This window comes from Rhipicephalus microplus, chromosome 6, assembly GCF_043290135.1.
Source record: "Rhipicephalus microplus isolate Deutch F79 chromosome 6, USDA_Rmic, whole genome shotgun sequence".
Classification (NCBI taxonomy): domain Eukaryota; kingdom Metazoa; phylum Arthropoda; class Arachnida; order Ixodida; family Ixodidae; genus Rhipicephalus; species Rhipicephalus microplus.
In genome coordinates, this window is record NC_134705.1 from 70,485,101 (window position 1) to 70,502,329 (window position 17,229).

Below are 17,229 nucleotides of genomic sequence, written 5' to 3' on the forward strand. Positions count from 1 at the left end.
CCAATGCATGGCTTAATACTGTGTAGTTTGTTTTGTGTGTGTCTATCCCACATGTTCTGCCAGTATACGCTGAGCATTCGTTTGAGAGATGGCTTAAGATCAGGGGCAGGGATTGATATGGGTGTAGTGGCAGTGCTTTCGTGGACGAATGAAGCAACCTCATCCACCATCACGTTGCCTTGGATCGCACGGTGCCCTGGCACCCAGCACACTACGACATGTTGTTTGAGTTAGTAGAGTGTGCATAAAATAGAGTGAGACAAAGACAGGGTTTTTTTGTTTTTATGGAATGTGCAGAGTCATTACCACACTAAGAGGGTCCGTATAAATTACCGCTTTTTGTATTTGTGATGGTTTGATGTGTTTAGCCGCCACAAGTATCGGACAAGCTTCCACTGTGAAGATACTAGTGCCTGGATGATGTCAGCCCATCCGAAAAGGATGGGCTGACATCAGCGTAGGACAGAGAGGAGTAAGACTCGGAGGCAACTGTATAGAACTCAGAACGTGTGTATTTGTGTTCAAGTTCCAGGAAGTAGTTCCGGATATGGGAAATAGGCGCATGTTTTGTAACTTCTAGGAAAGACACATCGCATTCTATCATCTGTCACTGCCACGGTGGCGGGTATACTACAGGAGCCATTAAACTGTGTTCAAGTGACATTCCAGTTTCCTCAGCTAAACCCTTTAGGCGAAAAAAGAAGGGCTCCCTCATTGAAGGCCTGATTTAAAACAGAATGGAGCTCGACAAATCAATATTAGTAGAGTATGAGGGATGCTTCTTGTCTGCTTTCACCTTAAGAAAATATACAAAGGACATGTAAGTTCTTTGTAGATGAATCGACCACTCATTTGACGCAACGTAAAGAATTTTCACAGGACTGGTACGAAAAGCACCCGTAGAAAGGCGGATGTCCAAATGGAGTACGAGATCCAGCATCTTCAAGGCACTTTGAATCACAGACTGATAAACAACGGCCCCATAATCTAAGCGGGCGTGAATGAGGCTTCTATACAGGTTCAAGAGACACTGCCTATCACTACCCCACGTAGTATGTGACAACACGTTTATACCATTCATGGCTTTTAAACATTTTATGTAATACTTGATGTGTGGTACGAAGGTCAACTTGTTGTTCAAGATTAAGGCCGAGAATTCATGTTCGGCTTTGACAGACAGACGTTGCCAATTCAGTGGAATGTCAGGTTTCGAGTGCATGCCTCTCTTTCGAGAGAACAAGGCATACGTGTTTTTTGTTGGTTAAGTCGAAATCCGTTTTCATCTGCCCACTTGGAGACTTTGTTTACACCCAGCTGAACCTGCTGTTCACATATTGCCAAATTGCATGACTTGAAGCCAAGCTGATCGTCGTCGACATATGTACAAAAGAACATATTGCGGGGGATGGACAGGTGCAAGGAATTCATTTTGATCATAAAAAAGTGTACAACTAAGTACACCACCTTGCGGTACTCCCGTCTCCTGAACAAATGTTTGGGAGAGCACACTGCCTACACGCACACGGAATGTCTGATTGGACAAGTAACTTTCGATTATGCAAATCATTTTACCGCGCACACCCAGGTGAAGCAAGTCTCCTAATATGCCAAAACGCCATGTTGTGTCATTAGCCTTCTCAATATCGAGAAACAGTGAGAGGAAGTATTGTTTGTGGACGACAGCGTCTCGGAGCTGTGCCTCGATGTGCACCAGATGGTCGGTGGTGGATCTATCCTCTCGAAACCGACATTGGAATCGGTTGAGCAGACTGTGTGTTTCAAGGAGATGTAAGAGCCGGCGGTTTATGATCTTTTGAAAACGTTTACAAAGGCAACTTGTAAGTGCAATGAGCCTATAACTTGAAACTGAGGAAGGGTCTTTGCCCTCTTTAAAAATGGGAATAAATATAGCCTCTTTCCAGGAAGCAGGAGTGATGCAAGAAAACCAGATAGCATTGTATAGGGAGAGTAATGTTTTTCGCGTTTCGAGCGGCAGATTTTCCAACATTTCCTACACGACACGATTGTAGCCTGGGGCAGAATTACTGCAGGAGTTTAGTGCCGTTTGTAGGTCAGCTAATTTGAAAGGCTGGTTGTATGTCTCGTAGTTTGTGCAGTTGTGTTCTAGTTTCTGCTTTTCTATCTTTGCTTTAGATCTTTGAAAAGTTTGAGTATCGTATGATGAGCTAGACACCTGCTCGTCGTGGGCACCGAGGAAGTTCGCCTTATCTTCCGGACTGCACCCTGTGTGTTAACAATTGGAAGTGTATGTACTTGTCTTTTTGCTCCCTACAAACCATGTTCCAGACTTTAGCCTCTTGTGTATATGAATAGATCCCTGATAAGAACTTGTGCCAGCTTTCTCTTCTGACCAGCCTGCGCGTTCTCCTGCTTTGAGATTTTATTTTCTTAAAGCTGTCAAGATTTTCGGCTGTTGATAAATTCCGGAACAACATCCATGCCTTGTTCTGCTCCTTTCGCGCATTACGACACTCGGTGTTCCAACGAGAAATGCGTCGCTTGCCAGGCAGTCCAGATGTTTGCGGGATGCACTTGGCTGTTGCGTCAATAAGGAAAGCTGTGAAGTAGTCCACAGCTTCTTCTATGCTTAACCCACATATGTCTGTCCAACTTGAGTGATTAGTGTTATAAAACTGTTCCCAGTCGGCTTTGTATGCCAGCCATTTACAAACTTGCGAAGGACATTTGTATGGTGTTGGTGTACTCAGAATGACAGGAAATGACCACTTCCGTAAGGATTATTTATAATTTTCCTTTTTAGTAGGGGTAGAAGTTAACGAGATGCAATACTGATGTCTATGGAGGAGTAAGTATTCTTTGCAAGGTTATAATATGTTTCCTCTTTCCTATTCAACAGACAAGCTCTATGAAAAGAGCAACTGTTCGATGAGACGACCTCGTGCATCACATCCACAGTCACCCCATAAACCGCTGTGCGCATTCAGGTCCCCTAGAACCAGATAAGGTTCCGGTAACTTATCTAATAAAGACTGGAAATCACGTTTTTCCAAGCGTTGTTGCGGCGGTATGTATAGAGAGCAGATGGTGACGAAAGCCACGCAGGGCTAGGCGCGAGAGGGAGTCAAAACTCTACCATTATCTCGGGTCCGTGGTGTCGCTACACAACAAACGTCTACTTGCGCAGGCTTCAACTCTGCCATGGGTTGACCCGGCACTGTACTATCTCCAAATGGGCCCAGTCGCCCCTGCGGGGGTGAGTACAACACTATTCACAGTAAAACGACGTGTCCAGAGTCACCAAGGATATTTGGGTAAACCGCAAGGGTGCGGCGACTATCCGAAGCTTTGCTGTCACGCCGCCCCAGATGACGCGGTATTCACCGCCTTTCGCCCGCGTGCGGAAGTGCGCTAGCTGTGCTCGCACTTACAATTGCTTTGAGAAAGTAAATCTTCGTGTGATAAATTTATATTCCGCAGCCCCTTCATGTTCTGTTAACGCATGCATATCCAAGTTTTTTTCAACATCCCAATTAATAAAGATATTGAATAGTAAGTTATTACTGTTTCAAAGGAAATCTGAAAGTGTGTATGTGACAAAACAGCATGGTTAAGCTATTTCCACTGTTGGAGTTTGCGCATTTCAGCAGAAAAATTAAACAGCTTCTATTGCACGTTGGGGTTTCTTTTTACAGTTGCAGCGACAAGCGAAGGCACTTTTATTTCACGCCTTCACGAGACGTCTTACCCTGAAGGCGTGTGCTCTCACGACGTTTTCACATGTACCCTGTTGCCCATCACAAAATAAAATCGTGAGAAACAGCAGAGGACGCACCCCGCACGCACCTGCAGCGCGGTGGAGTGGCGAAGCTCCGACGTGCACGCGCCCGTGTTCTCTTGTTGTCTGCAACCACCTGTGTCCCAGATTCCGCCAGCTGTAGCTGTAATTCACTGTCATGCGGTTAGTTATCTTGTTGGCGCCCTCGTCCATCACCATGTTGATCTCTCACAGTACACGTCTGGACATCATCTCAAGCATACCAACTCATCCATTGTTGGTTCACGTTAATTACAATGAACATCCTCGCATGCTGTCTGAATGGAATGGCCACTTGCTGGATGTAGCTAGGGAACTTTGCACTATGCATACGGGCGCATGACGCACGTATCTAGAGTGCAGTGGAAACCAGGACGTGTGAGATAACGACCCGGGCGCGCTTTTTGTGCTTTGCTTCTGTACCCTCTTGTTACTCCTCGCAGCATCACAAATCCGAATATCTAGAAGCCAAAAAAGCAGAACAACAAAGCGGCCAATCGCCCACAGTGGTTGTGAGCCACAAGTGAAGGTAAACAATAACAAGCAAAGCAATCGAGCGCAGTGAGGAAGCAGTGGATCAGCGGTATCGTAGTGCGGCAATATAAACCCTGAATATGGCGGCACGTTCCCGCACGGTTGCATTTGTGGAACCACGCGTCTCCCGAACATGGTCTGTCACGAGTTTACTTGCAGCTTACTCAACAGCAATCGATGAAAAGCGCAGGCGAGTACTTGCACGACATCGCTTGCACGACATTGCAGTGGCGTTTCGCATACTCACATTGTTACGCTGTGCCACATGACCCTCCTTTGACCAGCATAACAACACACGCTGTAGACAATTCGCAAGGATTGGCTGGTCTGCTTTTCACAGCGGCACCGTCGTCGACTTCAGTGTGGTGTTCCGCCACGTCAGAACTTGCAAGGCATATGTTTTGTGCGCTGAAGAAGCCAACGGCCGCACCTTTTCGCCGATGATTGTGGTCGCCTTTGCAGAGGCGTTGCTGGGGCAGCCATTGTAGGAGTCATGTTAGATGGGTGACGTAATCGCATTTGGTGCAGTCGTTTTTTCCCTCAAGGTGTTGATGCACGAGTTTGAAATAAAGACCTTGCATAGGTTTAAAAAGAAGTGCTGTAGAATTTCTCGTGACATGCCTGATATTGTGCACTGGCAAGCATTCATTGTGACGTCATGGGCGTAATCGAGAGTGCTCGTGCAAACAAGGAAGCATGGCTTCGACGTCTGGGAAAAGAAGGTTTCAGTTTTAACATGTTTGCAAGCAAAACAAGAAACATCGAGTGGACAGAGCGCTTCTCGGCCTTTTGGCTAAGATAAAAGTCGCTTCTCGGCCTTTTGGCTAAGATCGATTCTCGGCAATTTCGCTAGGATTAAAGTGTAATCCTACCCATCGTAATTACATGTGCTTGGCCCTGAGGCCGGGCTTTCATGCCCCCTCCCTTGAAGGGGGACCACTTTTTTCACTATTCTTTTACTTTTACGCAGTTTTTTTCCCTTTCTTCTTGCACTTGCGCTGTCCAAGACGCGCTCCTTCGGGAGCTAACTGATCAGTTGCACCGCAATTTACCTGCTCTTCCACTGTCCTGTGGTGAGGTCCTTGTTCAATGGCTTGATCTTGTTTCACAGCTAAACGCCTAGCCTATTCAGCAGGGCTGTGTGGGGTCTTTGGACCTACGATGAACTGTGCCTATGAGATTTACTGGCCAGTCTCACTTAGGGGTGCGTAAGCGGAGAAGTGATACCCCGCGGTGGGTTAAAGGTTCGCCCCACTACACCGCTGTATTGATCTATGTGTTCAAGGGCCGCTTGCTTAGCTGGCGCATGGTCACCCAAGAGGACATTCCCGACTAAGCTCACAGTTCCTGGACCTTGAGTGGACGTTCCGCTCAGCCCCTCCTCTGCCGGCCTCTGCCAAGGCAGCTCCTCCGAAGCTCTATGCCATGGCGACTTGCCAAGCCCTTTGGTAAGGAAGGATGGACGCTGGGGCAGCTGGTAGGGCGCTGGAGCCTTGGGGTCAAGCCCTTTGGTCCCGGAAGGTTCTGGCAGCCTTTGGTCGGGCCAGCAAGGTCGAGACTGCCATTCTTTCTATGTGTTGCCTCTTTTTATAACCGCTCTCTGTTCTGATTAGTTTAATGATTGATACAGATTCTACTTGTATCCAAATTATTAAACTTATTTTTGCTATGTGGAGCAGTGCTTGAAGCTTGCTTCAACTCCGCCACGGATTCGCCCGGTATTACACTATCTTCGGGATCTACCCCTTCATCTCTGCGGGGCTGAGTAAACACTACTCTCAATAAAAACGACGTGTCCGCATTCACCAAGGATATTGGGGTAAGCCTCGAGGGTAAGGCGACAATTCGAAGCCTTGGTGTCACGCCACTCCAGATGACGCAGTTTTCGCCGCCTTTCACCCACGTCGGAAGTGCACTAGCTGTGTTCACACTTACAATTGCTTTGGGAAAATAAATGTTTGTGCGGAAAATCTATACTCAGGAGTCCCCCTTTTCTTAACGCATACATACTGCATTTTTTTTCAACATCCCCTTATTAACTATTATTAGTAGTTTGTTATTACAGTTTCAAAGGAAATCTAAAGGTGTGTAAGTAAGAAAACAGCCTTGTTTAGCTATTTCCACTTTTGGAGTTTGCGCATTTCAGCAGAAAAATGAAACAGCTTCTATTGCGCGTTGGCATTCCTATTTCGCGTCTTCACGAGACGTCTTACCCTGAAGGCGTGTGCTCTCACGACGTCTTCGCATGTACACTGTTCCCCATCACAAAATCAAATCGCAAGGAACAGCAGAGGATGCACCCCGCACGCACCTGCAGCGCGCTGGAGTGGCAAAGCCCCGACGTGCACGCGTCTGTGTGCTCTTCCTATGTCCAACGACCTTGGTCCCAGCTTCCACCAGCGGTAGCCGTACTTCGTTGCCATGCCGTTAGTTATCTCGTTGGCGCCCTCGGCCATCGCCTTGTTGATCATACACTACACGTCCGGACATCATCTCGAGCATACCAACTCATCTGTCGTTGGTTCTTGTTAAATACAACTGTAAAAAGGTTTATTGGGCAAACCAAACGGGCAGGTGGAAGATTCGAGATAGCGACAGGACGAGGAAGATAGAGGAGCCCGAGCGCTGATTTCGTGGGGCTTTACTCTGCGTTGATGCTTGTTTTTCCCTTTTATTCTCATTATTTCTTCATTATAATTGTCCCCTTCGAGAAAGATATATCCATCCTCTCGATCTAACAGGTGGGAACGAGCGGGTCGAAGAACGGCTTCAAGCAGTCCACGTGAATAATATCGTGTCGACGCCGACAATAATCACCGAGTGGCATAACAGGTTCAATGACGTGATTGACGGTCGATGTGCCCTCTACCACGCGGTATGGCCTATGTTAATTTGAATGTAGCTTGGTAGACACACAAGGTGCACAGGGTGGTACATACAGCCATACAAAGGTTCCAGGGACGAACTTTGCAGCAGGAGGGTGGTCGTCTTTGCGGCCCCTTTTCTGGCGTTGCTGGTCAGTCGTACTAAACTGCTTCGCTAGTTGACGGGATTCTTCGGCGTGACGGGCGCCTTCAGACACGGTCGTGCACTCAGATACATCTGGTGCGCATGGCAGCAGAGTGCAAATTTTGTGCGATGGTTGACGTCTGTATAGAAGGTAGAATGGGGAAAAGCCGGTGGTGACTTGGGTAGCAGTGTTGTACGCGTAGGTCGCAAATGGAAGAACCAGTCTCAGTTCGTTTGGTCAGATGCCACATGCGTCGCGAGCATGTCACCCAGGGTCCGATTAAACCACTCAGTCAGGCCATTCGTCTGAGGGTGGTAAGCAGTACTCATCCGGTGTACAGTATGGCACTGACGGAGAAGTGCTTGGATTACGTCGGATAGAAATACACGGCCCCGGTCACTGAGGAGCTTGCGAGGAAGGCCGTGGCGCAACACAAACCGATGGAGGATGAAATATGTGACGTCCTGAGTGGTCACCGTAGGAAGACCAGCGGTTTCGGCGTACCCTGTCAGGTGATTTACAGCAACGATAGCCCACCGGTTACGTGCTGTGGTCAATGGCATTGGTCCATAAAGGTCGATTCCGACGCGATCGAATGCGTGGTCAGGACACGCAAGCGGCTGTAGTGAAGCTGCTCCTGCATTCGGTGGCTGTTCTCGTCACTGACACTCGTGGCAGCCGCGAATAAACTGTCGAACAAAAGCAATCATCCCACGCCAGTAATACCGCTTCCTTAAACGTTCGTAGATCTTGAAGACACCGGCGTGAGCACATTGCGGGTCAGAGTGAAATGATGCACAGATTGTAGTAAGCAGTTTTCGGGGAATAACGAGCAGCCACTTTCTACCATCTGGTGAGTAATTGCGCTGGTACAAGAAGCCACCTTGAATGGTGAAGTGCGAAGCCTGGCGTCGCATTGCTCGAGTGGTGGGAAGTGTCGGTACCCCAAAAAAGACGTCCAGAAGTGAAGTTAATTATGGATCGTCGTGCTGTGCAGAGGTCATTGTGTCGATGTCAAGAGCGGACAGTGCGTGTTCTATAGAAGATATAGAGGCAACCTCAGCGGACAGTGGTGATCGTGAGAGCGCATCAGCATTGGTATGTTGGCGGCCGGAACGGTACACAATGCGGATATCATACCCTTGAAGTCGCAGAGCACAATGAGCAAGGCGACCTGATGGATCCTTCAGCGAAGACAACCAACATTAGGCATGGTGGTCTGTAACTACAGCAAAGGTGCGGCCATATAAGTATGGGCGAAATTTCACAATCGCCCAAAGTATGGCTAAGCACTCTTTTTCGATAACACTGTAGTTTACCTCAGCCTTGTTGAGCGTTCTTCTGGCGTAGGCGACGAAATACTCAGGGAATCCAGGCTTGCGTTGAGCGAGAACTCTACCGAGACCAACACCGCTGGCGTCTGTATGGATTTCAGTTGCAGCAGTGAGATCATAGTGACGCAATATAGGCGGTGATGTCAGGAGACGGCGAAGAGTGGTAAATGCGTGATCACATTCGGAAGACCATGATGAGATGTCATTGGGTCTGTTTAAAAGTTTGGTCAAAGAGGCAATTATGGAGGCAAAGCTGCGCACAAACCGACGAAAGTAGGAGCACAATCCTACGAAGCTGCGTAACTGTTTTACAGTCGTTGGTTTGGGGAATTCAGCGACAGCGCGTAGTTTATCCGGTTCGGGAAGAACGTCATCCTTTTATACGACGTGACCGAGAATGGTGAGCGTCTGAGCAGTGAAGTGGCATTTCTTGAGATTCAGTTGGAGCTGCGCATTCTTCAGAGACGTGAGGACATGTTTCAGGCGTACAGATGTGTTGCGAAATCGGGTGCAAAGACGACGATATGGTCAAAGTAGTAAAGGCATATGTTTCATTTCCAACCCCGCAGAACCGAGTCCATCATGCGTTCGAATGTGGCTGGCGCATTGCAGAGGCCGAAGGGCATGACATTGAACTCATATAGCCCGTTCGGTGTCACGAAGGCTGTTTTTGGACGATCACCATCTGCTAAGGACACCTGCCAATACCCTGAACGCAAATATAACGACGACTAAAATTCGGCACCTTGCAAGCAATCAAGAGCGTCATCAATCCTGGGCAAAGGGTATACGTCTTTGCGAGTGATCTTATTTAAGCACCTGTAATCAACGCAGAAGCGAATTGTACCATCCTTCTTCTTAACAAGAACGACAGGTGATGCCCATGGATTTTGGGGAGGTCGGGTAACGTTGCGCTTGAGCATATCGTCAACATGTTCGGTGGTAGCCTGAAGTTTCGTGGCGGAAACACCGCATGGTCGCTGTCGTACTGGCGCGTTGCAATCTGTGTCGATGCAGTGAAAAAAACTGGCAGTTCGGCCAAGGGTATGTTGAGCAACGCCAAAGGATTCACGAAACTGGTAGAGTGGCTGAAGAAGGTCAGAGCGTTCAGATGGCGATAGTCCGTCGGCAACCGATAAATCGAATAGCTCGGAAGGTGGTATTTTGGAAGGGTGTAGGGCACTGGTGGCGTCGTAGTCACCGGAACAATCTGGCGGCATAGAAAAAATTTGTTCTTTATTAATGGCATGCACGTGTCCAAAAGATTCACCTTGAAACAGTTCGAAGGGATATGGAAGGGGATTTATGAGGCAAAGAGCAGTGTTTTTTTTTTCAGAAACAGATAGGGTTGAATAAAGCAGAAGAAGTGATTTTCGGCTAAGGAAGAGGCTTGATGTTTCAAACAATGCAGCTTCGTTCCTAATGCCGTCACAGAACACGGGGAGCAACACAGCTGCTCTCGGAGGAATTTCTGTGTCTTCTTTGAAGACGAGCTTGTGTACGGCAGGCTGAATGCGGCTGATTGGTTGGTCGTAAAACGGAAAACGTTCAAGCTCCGATCTTGAACAATCAATAACGGCATGGTTACGCAATAAAAAATGCCATCCAAGTACAATGTCGTGCGAGCATTACGAAAGGACAATAAACTCAACAGTGTAGTGGTTCTTCGCGATAATCAGTCGGACAGTACAGGCGGCTACAGGCTGAACCGGGTTTTCATTCGCTGTTTGCAAGGACATCATATAAAGAGGCGTCGTCACTTTTCGGAGCTTCCAGCAAAGTTTAGCGTCTATCACGGAAACGGCAGCACGGTATCCACTACAGCATATGCTCGAGTACCTTTTACAAAAACTTCGACAATATTCGACGGCAATGTTCGAGGACTTGAGCATTTCGACAGCGCAGTTCTTGCCTGCTGAACTGCGGCGGTTAGTTTCCCTCGTGTTCAGGAGCTGGCTGACGACGCATGGGTGACAGGGAGTGATGACGGGGTGAAGGTGAGCGAGAAGACATAGTACGTGGACAATCCCGTGAAGACGAGCTTGACTGAGGGTCAGAATTTTCCAGACGAGATGAAGAAAGGTAAATGAAGCTGTTCTGTGTCCGGGCGTCTGTGTATTCCGGCACGCGACGATGGCAGTAATGGGCGATATGGCCAGGGCCGCCACACGCAAAACAGATGGGCCGGTTAGCACGCCTTCTCCAGGTATTGGCAACGAAAATCCTCGCATGCCCACCTGACTGGAACGGCCAGTTGCTGGAAGTATCAGGGGAACTGTGCACTATACATACAAACGCATGAAGCACGTACCTGAAGCGGAGTGGAACCCAGGAAGTGTGAGATAACGTCCCGGGAGCGCTTTGTCGTGCTTTGCTCCTGTTAGTCTTATTGATGGCTTTTCATCATCTACTCATACCCAAACGAGGGGAGTACCGCAAGGCTCAGTGCTTGCCCCGGTGCTATTTAATTTACTAATGAGCACCATTCCACGTAAACAGGATATAAACACTTATGTTTATGCAGATAATATAGCAATTTTTGCAATGGCAGATAACATTCAGACCTTATATGAACGGCCGCGAGAGGTATTCTTTGTTGGGCAGTGCCAACTTGGATGATCGACGGCAGGATGCGGGATCGTAGTTTTAAGTTGTAGGCGATGTGGTTGCCTAGCATGATCCACCAAATGTAAAGAGGTTTATTGGGCGAACCAAACGGGCAGGTGGGACATTCGAGTATTGACAGGACGAGGAAGATGGAGGAGCTGGAGTGCGGATCTCGTGGTGCCTTACCCTGCGATGATGCTTGTTGTTCCCTTTTGTTGTCATCATTCCTTCATTATACAACGAACATCCTCGCATGCTCACCTGACTGGAACGGCCAGTTTCTGGAAGTATCAGGGGAACTGTGCACTATACATGCGGACGCATGAAGCGCGTACCTGAAGCGGAGTGGAACCCAGGAAGTGTGAGATAACGTCCCGGGAGCGCTTTGTTGTGCTTTGCTCCTGTTAGTCTTATTACTCCTCGCTGCTACAGAAAGCTGAAGATGTAGAAAGCGAAGAAGTAGAACATCAAAGCGCTCAATCCCCCACATTGAATGTGAGCCTCTAGTGAAGGTCAACAATAACAAGAATTAATATCAAGCAGTCATGTGTCTTGACGCCGGAAGAAATGAACACCTCTCTAGAAGACATTGCGCAAGGTTTAGAACGCCGCTTTACTGCAAATGTTTTGGCTATTCAGTCCGCTCTGGTAAACTTGCATGAATTTCCAGAAGTTTCTTTAGCTGAATTGAGTCAGACAGTATTTTGCTTACTGAGGACGGCTCCCGGACCAGATGGGATTACGAACTCTATGTTGAAATGTTTACTCCAGGAATCGCGTAATCTTTTGCTAGAACTAGTGAATTATTCGTTAGGGAACGCATGAATACCTCCAGAATGGAAGCTTGCCAAAATTGTATTGTTGCTAAAAATGAAAATGAGGAATACCCGCTGGATAACATAAGGCCGATCACACTGACATCAAACTTAGTGAAATTGGTGGAGAGAATCATCAATATACGAAATATTGAAATTAATACCATGAGGTCAATTCTAAGTCCCTGTCAAATCGGGTTGAGGGCTGGTTGTTCAATTAGGGATGCCCACGTTGATTTGGAGAGTCGGCATTAATTAGCTTGGCAACATAAAAAATATGCAGCTTTAGTTATTTTAGACATCGCTAAAGCATATGATACCGTGGAGCACTGTATTTTGATAGAGCGATTAGAATATCTTGAGTTTTCATCATACATAGTAGCGTGGGTTCACAATTTTCTTGCGGACAGGAAATTTTATTGCTTTAAAGATGGGTTTTCATCATCTACTCATACCCAAACGAGGGGAGTACCGCAAGGCTCGGTGCTTCCCCGGTGCTATTTAATTTACTAATGAGCACCATTCCACGTAAACAGGATATAATAACTTATGTTTATGCAGATGATATCGCAATTTTTGCAATGGCAGATAACATTCAGACCTTATATGAACAGCTGCAGACTTACCTTAATATATTGGAGAGCTGGCTCGATGGCAACCGCTTATTACTTAATCCCAGTAAATGTGCTCTCCTTGTTTTCCCGCTGCAATACCCTGTGAACATCTCTCTGTCTTACCATCATGAGGATATACTACAGGTGGAATCTGTTAAATACCTTGGAGTAATTTATCACACATCGCTTAACTGGCGACCTCATATCGAATATATCGCCGGAAAAGGTGTCCAGGCCCTTGGCATATTACGTAGGCTAAGCAATTACCGCATAGGTATGAGAAGAGACACATTGGTAATGATATATCGCATGTACGTTCGTCTCATTTTGGAATGTGGTTGTGTACTTTTCTCTGGAGTTCCAGCTTACAAGTTGCGGCCTCTAATTGTTCTGGAAAGAGAAGCTTTGCGCTTATGCCTTGGCCTTCCCAAAACAGTTGCCAACAACGTGTTGTATCTCGAATCGAGGGTCCCTCCGCTTTCTTGTAGAATTCGCCTTCTGACTGTTCAGACATTCTTAAGAATTTATGAATCACCATTAAGACATTCAGAAACAGCCTTTATTTCCACCCCGAAATCAATTTTTGCTGCTAGATGGCCGCGATTTCACACGCCACAAATTATATTTGTGCAAAATTTACTGGTGCCTCTAAACGTACTTATATGCGACATCATGCCGAGTCGTGATACTTTAGCCCCGGTGGAAATTCAATTCAACGACATTTTTCCTAATAATGCCAAATTACTTCCCCATAACATTTTGGATAGTTTACTACAAGATCACCAGCGCCGTATTAAAACGAACGTTATTATTGCTACAGACGCATCGCAATACGATGAAAAGTCAGGGGTTGGTATTTTCAGCCCGATTTTAAATTGGATTTATTCCCTTCGACTACCTGATCTCATACCCGTTTTTGTGGCTGAGTGTCTGGCAGTAGTGCTCGCCTTGCGCATGTTAGATACAGCAATTACATCAGCTGTCATAATAACAGATGCCCTATCTCTCTGTGTGGCACTTTCTGTTGGTGCTGATAATCACGTAACAAAGGCGTTCCGTGCACTAGTACCTGCACATTTGAGAAAAGTACGATTAGTTTGGGTGCCTGGACGTAAAGGTTTGTTTCTAAATGAAATAGCCGATTCTTTAGCTAAGTTGTCAATCAGCCAACCAATTCTACCGCTCTGTCCATCATCCGCTTATGTGAGTGCTGCTCGATTCCGCAGACGTACGCTTATGCAAGTCTTTAAAGGTTCAGCACTAACAGACTCTACAGAATATCGCCATTTATTATATCCCTGGCGAAGAGACTTTTGGCGCACTCGAAAAGACGAAGTAGCTATCACAAGTCTGCGTTGCCGGGTACCAAATCTAACTTACTATAAACACAGGTCTGCTCAGGCACCTTCGCCACTGTGTGGATTCTGTGATGAACTGGAAACAATAGACCATTTTTTTTGACCTGCAGTCGGTTTAACACATTACGAAAAACCCTATTAGAAATACCTTTAGGTGGTATTGGTATGGACTTAAATCTGCCTGTCATTTCGTATTTTGGAGTTTCTATTTCTGGTTTCCCTAATGCGACAGTATGCGCGGCTGTCCGGGACTATATTGATAAAACTAACAGGTTGACTAATTAACCAGTTTCATTATCCTAACAGGTCCACATAATTATATACGTATAAAATCAGATTATTGCTCTATTCTAAGAATAAATTCGTTTATGTATATACTTGTATGCATTACATTAAGCACCACGTTTTTCCTAGGCTATCGGAAATCTTTCGGTTAAACCTCTATCATTCTAAATCTGAACAGTAAATTTTGAAACTACTCGATTATTGGCCAATCCCCCACAGTGGGTATGCCCCACTAACAATAGGAGAACAACAACAACTATCGAGCGCAGTGACGCAACAGTGGATCAGCGGTATCGTATTGCGGTAAAATAATCCATGATTATGGTTGCACGTCGCCCACGGTCGAATTTGTGCAACTACCCATCTCCCGAAGACGGCATGTCGCGAGTCTACTCGCACCTTACTCATCGACATTCGATGAAAAGCACAGGCGAGTACTTCTCCACAGATTTTCACGACAACTTGACGACTGCCTTCTACAACCTTATGCCGGGATCGATCGGAGGAGCGCCGCGCAGGTGCCTCGTACACGCCACCATATCACTCCTACCACACGGAATCCGCAAACCGGGACATTTTAGAACAAAGGCAGAGCCTGCAGTCGGAACGCTTCAAAGACATCGCAGTGGCATTTCACACACTCACATTGTTACGCTGCGCCACATAAACCTCCTTTGACCAGCAACACAAAACACGCTGTACACATTTTTCACGGATTCCCGGGTCGGCATTTAATGGCAGGACTGTCTTCGACTCCGGTGCAGTGTTCCGCCAAGTCGGAACAAGGCATATGTTGCGTGCGCTGAAGAAGCCAACGGCAGCACCTTCTCGCCGATGATTGTGGTCGTCGTTGCAGAGGCGTAGCTTGTGCAGCCATCGTAGAAGTCATGTTAGATGGATGACGTAATCGCATTTGGTACTGTCGTTTATTTGCCTCCAGGCTTTGGTGCATGAGTTTGAAATGTAGACCTTGTATAGGGTTTAAAAAGAAGTGCTGTAGCATCTCTCGTGACGTGCCTGATGATGTGCGCCGGCAAGAATTCATTATGACGTCATGGGCGTAATCGAAAGTCCGCGTGCAAGCAAGCAAGCAAACATGGCTTCGACGTCTGGGAAACGAAGCTTTCAATTTTAATATGTTTGTAAGCGAAACAAGAAACATCGAGCGGACAGAGCACTTCTCGGCCTTTTGGTTAAGATCAAAGTCGCTTTTTGGCAAAGTCGCTTTTTCGCTAAGGTCAAAGTGTAGTCCTACCCATCGTGATTACATGTGCTTGGCCCTGAGGCCGGGCTTTCACGCCCCCTCCCTTGTAGGGGGACCATTTTTTCCCCTATTCTTTTTTCTTTTCCACTCTTTTCTTTTTTCCCTTTTCTTCTTGCACTTGCGCTGCGTCCAAGACACGCTCCTTCGGGAGCTAACAGATCAGTTGCGCCGCAATTTACATGTTCTTCCACTGTCCGGAGGTCAGGTCCTGGTTCAATGGCTCGATCCTGTTACACACCTAAACGCTTAGCCCATTCAGCAGGGCTGTCTGGGGTCTTTGGACCTATGATGGTCTGTACCTTTGAGCTTTACTGGGCGGTCTCACTTCAGGGTGCGTCAGCGGGAGAGCAATGCCCCGCGGTGGGTTGAAGGCTCGCTGGGGTCAGGCCCTTTAGTATCGGAAGGTTCGGCCGGCCTTCGGTCGGACCTGCAAGGTCGAGACTACCATTCTCTCTATGTGTTTCCTCTTTTGATAACCACTGTCTGTTTTTATTAGCTTATTATGTGATACGGATTCTATTTGTATCCAAGATAAACTTATTTTTGCAATGCGGAGCAGTGTTTGAAGCTTGTTTCCACTCTGCCACGGGTTGGCCCGGTATTGCTCTATCTCCGGGATAGGATCACTCGCTCCTGTGAAGGTGAGAACAACACTATTCTCAATAAAAACGACGTGTCCGGATACACCAAGGATATTGGGGTAAACCGCGAGGGTGTGGCGACTATCTGTAGCCTTGGTGACGCGCTGCCGATTTACTTTACCAAATGCTTTGGGAAAATAAATATTTTTGCGGAAAATTTATATTCGGGAGCCCCCTCCTTTCTATTCACGCATACATACTCAAAGTTTTTTCAGCATCCCATTTATTGAAGATAATGAGTACTTTGGTAATACTGTTTCAAAGGAAACCTGAAAGTGTGTATGTGACACAACAGACTCGTTTAGCTAAATCCGCTTTTGGAGTTTGCGAATTTCAGGAAAAAAATTAAACAGCTTCTATTGCGCGTTGGCGGTTCTGTCTACAGTTGCAGTAACAAGCGAAGGCATTTTTATTTCACGTCTTCACGAGATGTCTTACCCTGAAGGCGTCTGCCCTCACGACGTCTTCACATGTACACTGTTCCCCATAACAAAATAAAATCGCGAGGAATAGCAGAGGACGCACCCCGCACGCACCTGCAGCGCGGTGGAGTGGCGAAGCTCCGACGTGCACGCGCCCGTGTTCTCTTGTTGTCCACAACTACCTGGGTCCCAGCTTCCGCCAGCTGTAGCTGTAATTCACTGTCATGCGGTTAGTTATCTTATTGGCGCCCTCGTCCATCACCTCGTTGATCACGCACTACACGTCTGGACATCATCTCAAGCATACCAACTTATCCGTTGTTAGTTCTCGTTAGTGACAACGAACATCCTTGCATGCTGCCTGAATGGAACGGCCTGTTGCTGGAAGTAGCAAAGGACCTGTGCACTATACATACGGACGCATGACGCACGTACCTGAAGCGCAGTGGAACCCAGGAGGTGTGAGATAACAACCCGGGCGCGCTTTGTTGGGCTGTGCTTATGCATCCTCTCGTTACTCCTCACAGCTTCACAAAGCCAAATATCTAG

At 47.1% G+C, this 17,229-nt stretch overlaps 1 non-coding gene and 1 pseudogene across 1 annotated transcript; both read left to right on the top strand.

Moving 5' to 3' along the window:
- The first annotated feature begins 5,902 nt into the window (after positions 1-5,902).
- LOC119168772 (U2 spliceosomal RNA) lies at positions 5,903-6,082 on the top strand (annotated as a pseudogene).
- A 9,981-nt stretch (positions 6,083-16,063) lies between these two features.
- LOC142766558 (U2 spliceosomal RNA) lies at positions 16,064-16,249 on the top strand. The gene has a single exon (XR_012884586.1). It is a non-coding gene; the product is annotated as a U2 spliceosomal RNA (small nuclear RNA).
- The last annotated feature ends 980 nt before the right edge of the window (positions 16,250-17,229 follow it).